Source organism: Cuculus canorus, chromosome 1 (genome assembly GCF_017976375.1).
Source record: "Cuculus canorus isolate bCucCan1 chromosome 1, bCucCan1.pri, whole genome shotgun sequence".
Classification (NCBI taxonomy): Eukaryota; Metazoa; Chordata; class Aves; order Cuculiformes; family Cuculidae; genus Cuculus; species Cuculus canorus.
In genome coordinates, this window is record NC_071401.1 from 71,972,311 (window position 1) to 71,981,380 (window position 9,070).

General features: G+C 41.4%; 1 protein-coding gene across 1 annotated transcript in view; it reads right to left on the reverse strand.

The window, feature by feature from the left end:
- The window catches only part of P2RY8 (P2Y receptor family member 8), a 58,545-nt gene extending 50,919 nt beyond the window's left edge, over positions 1–7,626 (reverse strand). The window contains exon 1 of the mRNA XM_054056321.1: positions 7,606–7,626. The gene's annotated coding sequence lies outside the window, so the exon portion shown is untranslated. The remainder of the gene's footprint in view (positions 1–7,605) is intronic.
- Positions 7,627–9,070: the final 1,444 nt, after the last annotated feature.

Below are 9,070 nucleotides of genomic sequence, written 5' to 3' on the forward strand. Positions count from 1 at the left end.
CAGAACCCTATTGCTTTTGTATCTGTCTGTTACCCTAGCCACATTTCTGGCTTAGTCAAGCTGTAGACGAATAGCAAAAATACTTGTCCAGCAATTGCCATTGCATATACAGGATTTGCAAGTTATAGTGATGAGTAGTTATCCACCAGGTGGTGCCATGCAAGCACAAGAGTTCCCATTACTGGTTTACAGTGATGCTTCCAGCAAGGACCTTGTGCTCCTCCAAACTCTGTGGAAATCTGAGTTATTCGAGCTATAAGTAGTCTTTATTGTTGTAGTAGAAATCAGACAGGAGATTATTCTTGCAACTATGTTGCCATGCTGCTATTTGGAGCTGTATTCTGTTTTTCAAGAAACAAATATGAAGTAAACATGCAAGTAAGAACGGGAAAGAAATTATTGCTATAATTCACACTTTTTAAAACACTATCTTCATTTACTTTTATTTCCCTCAGTGCTGAAGAGGAGGTATTCAGTCCTGAAACAGAAGTTTCAGTTGATGTTTCAGCATTGAAAAGATCATGCTTATCAGCAACGAGCAGGAAAACTTGTGTGATAACAATGAAAAAGTTTTGAGGTTTAGTCAGCAGATATCAAGTCAGCCGGCAGCCTGGGAGGGGAATATGTATATTTGCTGTCCTAGAGCACGAGGTGACCTCCAACATCCAGTAATACTCCCTTTCTTCCAGTTGTCCTCACAATTACTTTTACTAGCATCACCTCTCTCCCTCTCCTCCCCCCATATCTTAACAATGTTTTTTAGACATTAAGAAACTGAAAACAAGTTTATCTTCATCCCTAGGGCCTTTCATCTCCTTCCTGAACACCATGAGAAGGACAGTTTACTCATCTATACCAAGCACTTGACTTCCTTTTGTCCCTTTTCCATTTGAGTAATTCCTGCCAAGGTATTTACTGTTTCTGACTTCCCCTTCCAAACAGAGCTCACCCACAATGCTGAGGAGCCACGAGCAGCCAAAAAATCTAGCACTTCTGGAGGAAGGAGATAAATAACTCAGTAAAGGCGGAAGGTGAGAAGAGATTCTCTCTATATATTAATTTTGGAGGACTCTTTGGGCTGTTTGGTGCTTTGAAGTAAGCAAGAAGAGTTGGGAAACGATGAGTCCTTATAGTTTCTCTCAGATGCCTCTGATGCATAATTCAAAAAGCTTTAAAAAAATTATATGAAAAATCTTAAAGCCCAAGCAGCAATTTCCCACAATAGCTATCAAGGTTCAGTACTCTCTGAAAAACAACTTCAAAATGAGCCAGTTCTGTTCACAAATGCAACAAGGAGTCAGTCCTCATGCAAGACAATGGGATAACATAAATCTAGCCATTTCAAAGTGGGATCCTAAAATGTCCAGCTGAGGAGTGACAGAATTTCCAGACCTTAGAAGCAAAACATCTGCACCTGCCTCAGCTCCCAGGCCTGGGGCTCAGTGCAGATGCTTTGGCTTCACATCAGAGGAGACCCTTTGATGAAGGTGCCCAAGACCTGAGGACAGAAGGGCAAGTGCCCTCATCTCAGCTAGAGGGAGAACCACCTCAGGTTGACTGAGGTCATAGCAAGACAGACACCACTGAGTGAGTTTTGGATTCCAGGGGCTGAGGCAGTGGCACCAGCTGAAAACCCCATTGTTCACTTCCAGGGAATTGCTTCTGAGACAGGGCAGGAAGAACATGTTTAATACCTTGGCTTTGATGTATGACTGAAATGGCAAGTTTCTGATCCCCAAACAAAGGGCTGTAACTGAAAGCTTATTCCTATATTACTGTTCCTGTGACAGTAACAAAGCACCTGAAACGCCTCTGAAGAAAGAACCTTTTTGCTCTGACTCAGACTAGATGCCATAAGTCTTTTCATCTTAATGCCATGGCTTCATGCTGCTTTTATGCTGAACTTTAACCTCATAAATACAACACAAGGCAAAAAACAATGTTTGCATTTCCTTTTGCTAGGCGTTCCTCACTAATAAGAACCATGAGTGATTTTTCATCTGTTTCACAAACAGATTTTGAAAAATGGACTTGCGTCACCTGTAAAAAAAGGAAGGAAAAAAAGGAAACACTGAATTGTAAATTATTCATTGCTTTCCTTTTCCCTTCCTATTGTTTTAGCAATGGGCCCTTGACCTCTACAGCTAGCTCACCACTTGTCTACAAATTACAGCCAGGACCTGGATTTACTACCAAAGTCAGTTCAACATCCAACATTTAAAAACTTCAAGCAACCCTTATCTCTGAGCAGCTTTATTAGTACAGACCCAGTTTCAAGCTGGACAAACAAGGACAATTTGACAGGTTCAACATTCAATCAATTTATTTAAGGCAGTTCTTATTTCCTACCATGTACATAGAAATGGTAGTTTCTACCACACACACACATGAGGCAAGAGCAAGCTGGGTCTATTGGTTTTTGTTCTTTGGCATGGCTGAGTCACATTCTCAATCCATAAATGAAACTTCACTTACATTGTTTACAAAACTCTGTTTTCTTCCCATAGGTTCTCTCCTGAAACTAGACACTGTTATTTTCTACTTTGTTGTGTCCAGCTGATGTCAAACCCATCTCTCCATGTGGAACTGACAAAAGTAAAAGCCATTTAAAGGGAATCACCCAGACTATGTAGACCAGTTCCTCAACTCCATTAAGACTTTTATATTGAGATGGTTTTGGCAAGGCTGCTATTGCACAGAACATTTAGTCGATATTATGTTCCTACATTTGCTTGTGAATTGTGAGGCAGTGATAAATAAATAAAAGAGAAAAAAGCTCCTCTGATGGAAGTTGGAAAAGCTCTACATTGTTCAGATTACATCCGTGTCCCACTTCAGTTACATCACTGCCTGGAAAGACACTTTAATATCTAAAGGAAGTGATATGATGCTCATTTGCATGCTCTTGTAGTAATATCCTTAGCAAATATTTTCGCTGCACTGAAGTATCAAGTAGTGCATTGAAACTTATACAAATCAATACAAATAAACCCTATTGTTAATAACTAATATTTCTGTTATGGTCTTACCACTGCCTGTAGAGAGAGGGATTTCAAAATTGTCTGTCCATACCAGACTACAAAAATTCATTATCTTTTTGGCTTTTTGAACTAAATGCAAATAAAGGTGATGTTCTCAATATCAAGGCTTTTATCTTCTCCAATCTATCCTACCCCATTACAGCTGTAGACTCCTCTACCATGAAAGCTTTCTGTTCTGAAAAGTACAGCCATACCCACAAGAGAATAATGTACTTCCTGAAAAAGTCTTGTGCAGAAATAGCTTTTTTCTTCTAAGGAACAAAATGGCGAACAAGAGAGAGAGCTCCTTAGAGAGCTGATCAGAAAGAGTTCTGAAGTTTCTGGGAAGTTTGGGCACTTTTGAGAATTGGGTTTGGTCTGAGTCAGAACAAAACTATACACAGACTTCGGTTTGGTTTTCTTTTTTTTTTTTTAATTTCTCACAAACCAAAGATTCCAAGAAATTATGTCTCCTCAGATGAAAACCACTTTGGGTGCAGACTCTGTTCCAGGGGTTTGATGTTTCTGAAAGTTTCATGTTTATTTGGTGCAGCAAGGCCCCAAGTATTTTGAGTTACTGAGTATGCCATTGCCTGCTGCACAGACAAATATCTTGAAGCCTCTACTCCCAGTACAGGCTCCTCAGGCCATGGCCACAGCAGACCCTAAAGATTTTTCCACACTGATATCCCCATGTTTCAGGGCCCTGAGAGACCTGTTTCAGACCCAGCAACTATGTTGAAAATGCAATATGTTTCCAAGAAAACACTTGAGGTAAAACAACAGCATCTCTCAGTGATAATCTTAGGAAAAATTCAGACTAGCTCTGCTGCTGATGCCCATTCCCCAAAGCCCCAAACACAGCTCCTGGCTCTGCTGCCCTTCCCCCCTCCTCAGGGTCAGACTGTCACTGCTCAGGCCAATTCTGCCCCCACCCAGCTGGGTAACCTGGGATCACACCATTGGGAAAGAGACAGGGCAGAAAGAGCTGGAAGTATGGCTAGGGCAGCATTACATCTCCCCTTTTCTTGGGAACTGCATTTCTGAGCAGATCCTCAGCATTCGTCATTGCCTGACCTGCACAGCAGTCTGTTTGTACCCACCCTCCTATCTGCTGAACATCACCTACTGGACCCTGATGGACTTCGCATCAGCCACATGTGGCCTTGCTGAGCAGTTGCAGGGCTCTGGTCTGGCCCTGGTCACCATCCCTATCCCATCCCTACTCCCTCCTGGGTGGTGCTAGACAGATGGTGGTTGGGGACAGTATTGCCCTGCCAGCCGCACAGCCAACCTTGGCTCATATCTCCTTCCCATGGGGCAGCCATCCATCACAGCCCCTGTGTCATCTTGTTCTCTGAGGTACGGAGAACAAGTCTTACGAGGAGCGGCTGAGAGAGCTGGGGTTGTTTAGCCTGGAGAAGAGGAGGCTGAGGGGAGACCTTATTACTCTCTACAACTACCTAAAAGGAGGTTGTGGAGAGGAGGGAGCTGGCCTCTTCTCCCAAGTGACTGAGGACAGGACAAGAGGGAATGGCCTGAAGCTCCACCAGGGGAGATTCAGGTTGGATATCAGAAAAAAATTCTTCACAGAAAGAGTCATTGGGCACTGGCACAGGCTGCCCAGGGAGGTGGTCGAGTCGCCTTCCCTGGAGGTGTTTAAGGAATGGGTGGATGAAGTGCTTAGGGACATGGTTTAGGGAGTGTTAGGAATGGTTGGACTCGATGATCCAGTGGGTCCTTTCCAACCTGGTGATTCTGTGATTCATCCTTATGGGACAGTGTAAGTAAAAAGCTTTTCTGCTTACTTCTCAGCTGCTCTAATTTGTGTACATTCTTGGTTTTACAGTCTTTGGTGATTTCCTAAGTAGAAGCCAGTGCACAAATCTGAGAAGAATATCAGAATACAGCTACTGTGTGTGTAGGTGAAGATGCAAGAACTTGATCAAAAGAGCACAACTGAACAAAAAGTAAGTATTTAGGACATTTCTCATTAAGACTTATCCTTTCAGTAGAGAGGTACAGGTATCAAGCTATGATGTTGAATGCACTGGCTATGATGTCATATTAAACTGGAGTGGATGAGAAAAGCTATAAAACTTGAGGCTCTGCTGTAGTCCTTTAATGGGAATTTCTAAAGAAGATATGAATTTCCTTACATAACATATCATCCATCTCAAAAATGTCCTATAGAAATGGTGAAAACCACTGTGGTTTTCCAGTGGCTGCCTAGGTTTTATCCTAAGCTGTTAAGTAATTTCCCTGTGAGGAAAAAAGTGAAGGGAAGACAGAAATCAGAATTTTTCACGCTAACTATTCCACAGAAAAAAAAAACCAAAAAACCCAAAACCAAAGCATCAACCCCCCACACTTTTGTAATAGCTTTTCTCTGTGGAAAGAACACTTTGCCTAATGATAATTAATTTGCTTTACCTGAAATACTTGAAAAGCCCTGTTCAATAACATCTTCACTAGCTTTGCACAAATGAGCAGACACCTCTTCACATTGTCTAAAGTCATAAGTGTCTGTCCAAGACAGTGAAAGCTTTCTGCAGAAAATACCATGTTCTACCCACATTTACCAGCTGGCCATGGTGGGTTGACAGCAGTACAAGTCATCTTCTTCTGCTCCACTGTCCCTCCAGCGTCCACCTCTCACCCACTTTCCCTTGCTCTCTCCATGCCAGTTTCACTTCCACTCTGCATCTTATCAAGCTCACATAGAATCATAGACTCATAGAATCACTAGGTTGGAAGGGACCCACTGGGTCATCGAGGCCAACCATTCCTAACACTCCCTAAACCATGCCCCTCAGCACCTCATCCACCAGTCCCTTAAACACCTCCAGGGAAGGTGACTCAACCACCTCCCTGGGCAGCCTGTGCCAGTGCCCAATGACCCTTTCTGTGAAAAATTTTTTCCTGATGTTCAGCCTGAACCTTCCCTGGCACAGCTTGACGCCATTCCTCCTTGTCCTGTCCCCTGTCACTTGGGAGAAGAGGCCAGCTCCCTCCTCTCCACAACCTCCTTTCAGGTAGTTGTAAAGAGCTATAAGGTTTCCCCTCAGCCTCCTCTCCTCCAGGCTAAACAACCCCAGCTCTCTCAGCCGCTCCTCATAAGACTTTTTCTCCAGCCCCCTCACCAGCTTCGTTGCTCTTCTCTGGACACACTCCAGAGCCTCAACATCCTTCTTGTGGTGAGGGGCCCAGAACTGAACACAGTACTCAAGATGCGGTCTCACCAGTGCTGAGTACAGAGGGAGAATAACCTCCCTGGACCTGCTGGTCATGCCATTTCTGATACAAGCCAAGATGCCATTGGCCTTCTTGGCCACCTGGGCACACTGCTTGCTCATGTTCAGTTGCTGTCAACCAACACCCCCAGGGATGCATGCAAATGCAGATGGACAATAACAGTCCCTCTCCCTGCAGCAAACCCATGAAGCCCAAGTGAAATAAACAGAGTAACTATCTGACTTCTGGTTTTCATTGTTGTGCCATCTCCACCCTACTCACTTCTGCTGTTGCAGGCACCTCACCCACATTTCACACTAGCAATGCTTTAGATAGGGATGTTGAGTGAAATATTTCTTTAAGAAGCCTAAGTGACTTCAGAAGGCAAAATCTGACTTGGGCACTTAAAGTTTGGAAAACTTCAGGCTTTTCCTGAGATGAATCAATGTACGTAAAGTACTTGACACCATAAAACATGACTGGAAATACACAACTAAGCAAGAGCTAAACGCATAGTTAGATAAATAATTTAACTAGATCAGTAGTTATAACACCGAAGCCTTTTCTAAGGAGAGATTATGCCTTAAACAGGGAAGTTTCCACATCTTTTTTAGTGTTTATGGTCGAATGCTAATTCCATATGAACATTTTCAATAAAATGTGTCTTGTTATAGTACTCAGTTCAACACATTTTTACACAGATACTCATTTAGTATTGAAAAACAAAAGCACAACATTTGTTATCAACAGGACCTTGGGGAATTTATAAATGAAATATTTGGCTGGGGTTTTTACTCTTCTGGGTTTCACAAAGAATTTGTCTCACTTATGGACAAAGTAAAGATAGACCAAAACCTGGATATAGCCTTGTGTAAGTCAAAATACAGTATAAGAAACAGCAATCACACTTTCACAAAACAAATAGAGCTGGATAGGGTCTTTGTTCATATCCTTTCCCTGTGTCACAATCATTTCAATTTCTGACATAAAATGTTTATCTAGCATCTTAAAGAATTATGGGGATTATCATTTCATCAGGCAATTTGTTCAAGTGCAACCTTTAAATTAAAAAAAAACAAAAAAGAAAAAAATCTCCCTGATATGACTCTTCTTTACTCAGTCTGGAGCCTGGGACTCTTGTCTTATACAACCTGGCACAGAGAATGAGCTCCTTCCTTCATAAACTCTGAACACACTTCTTCTCTAGGCTAGACAAACTCAATCTCATGAAACTATGAAGACTGAACAAGTACTACCACAAATAAAAAACTCCTGTCAGTCAAACGGTGAAATGAGTAACTTCTACTCGCAAGGATTTTATAAATTCTTAGTAAAGAAATTATTTTCTTACCTGATTTTTTAATACACATTGCATTTCTTGAGTCTTTTCCCACAGAACGCATTTCTGCTGTAGGATGCCAATAAAAACATGTGTTGTAGTGTTAACACCTACTTCCTCTTTTTATTTCTTTTAATCCCTGACAAAGCTATTTTAGAATATTTGCTAAAATGGTATGTATTTTTTCCCCAACTCAAAAATCTATTTTTGGAAGATGCACTCATTGCTCATGGAACACTGTACGGCTATTTCACTTACCTTGCATCACAAATGCTGCAGTCACCACCAGAGGTATTTTTCCAGAACGGACATACGATTTTGCAATCTTGACATTCCAATATATATACACCTTCTATTCAAAATATGGAAAGCTGCAAAGAATTTCTTAAAATATTATGTGCAAACCAAGTAGAAGGTGAACACAAGTATGAGGGAAACTATATGTTTGATGTCAGCCTGATCTGCCTCTGTCCTTCACCTGTTTCAATAGTGCTACGTACTTGAGATTAGCCACACAAGGATGTCCTCGACTGTACCAAGACTCGTGCTCTGCAGCTGGTCAGATGTCCAGTGCAAGGTGGCTCCAATATGACAGAGAGCAGTGTTCTCCAAACTTCTTTGATCATGCACCCCAACAGTAAAAAGCACCCCTCCCTGAACATATGTATGTTTATTTATAAATAAGTTATATACATGTACTACTGTATTGCTATATTAAGTACATTATAAAACCTACAAAAACAGACATTAAAAAGGATGAGATAAAGATGAAATAAACACTACTTTCAAAAGTTATATTTTTTATTTTATTTACTAATGGTACAAAAGTATTTTCTTCCTGCACCCCAGCAGATTCCCTTTCACTCTCCTTGGTGTATGCCCACCCTTCTTTGGAGACAACTGATGTAGGTATCACATTAAGTAATGCCAACAGTGGCTGTAGAATCCTTAGCAGATGTCGGTTGTCCCTTTAAAATCCATTCCTATGCTAAGGCTTCTTCCTAAAAGATAGTTTTTGCATTTTTTTTTCCTCTTTCGTTAAACCAGAGAACTTGTCTGCATTAGTAGTTGTGCCCCACGCTAATCTCATCAGCTAAAAATCACTCCTGACTGGTGCAGATATCTGAGACTGGGAACAGGATGTCCTTTTCAAGGTCTAGATGGGATGCTGGAAGAAATTATTATCTCAGCTCTTCATTTGCTCCTTAACAGAAGGATTGTTTAACATGAGCTACTCCAAAAGAACTTCATATATTAGGAAGTAGAATATAACAACAAACAGGTCTGTGAAATAATATATATAGCAGCTTTCACAGCATTAGTAAAAATGAAAAAAAACTACATGCATCCACATTGGCTCTGTTCATGCTAATAGGAAACACAACAACCCGAAAGCAACAGACGTGAGAAGATTCAGAAGTGAGAAGTAAGCTGGGGCTTTCCCAGAACTACAAGTCAGAAACGGTGATGATTAAAA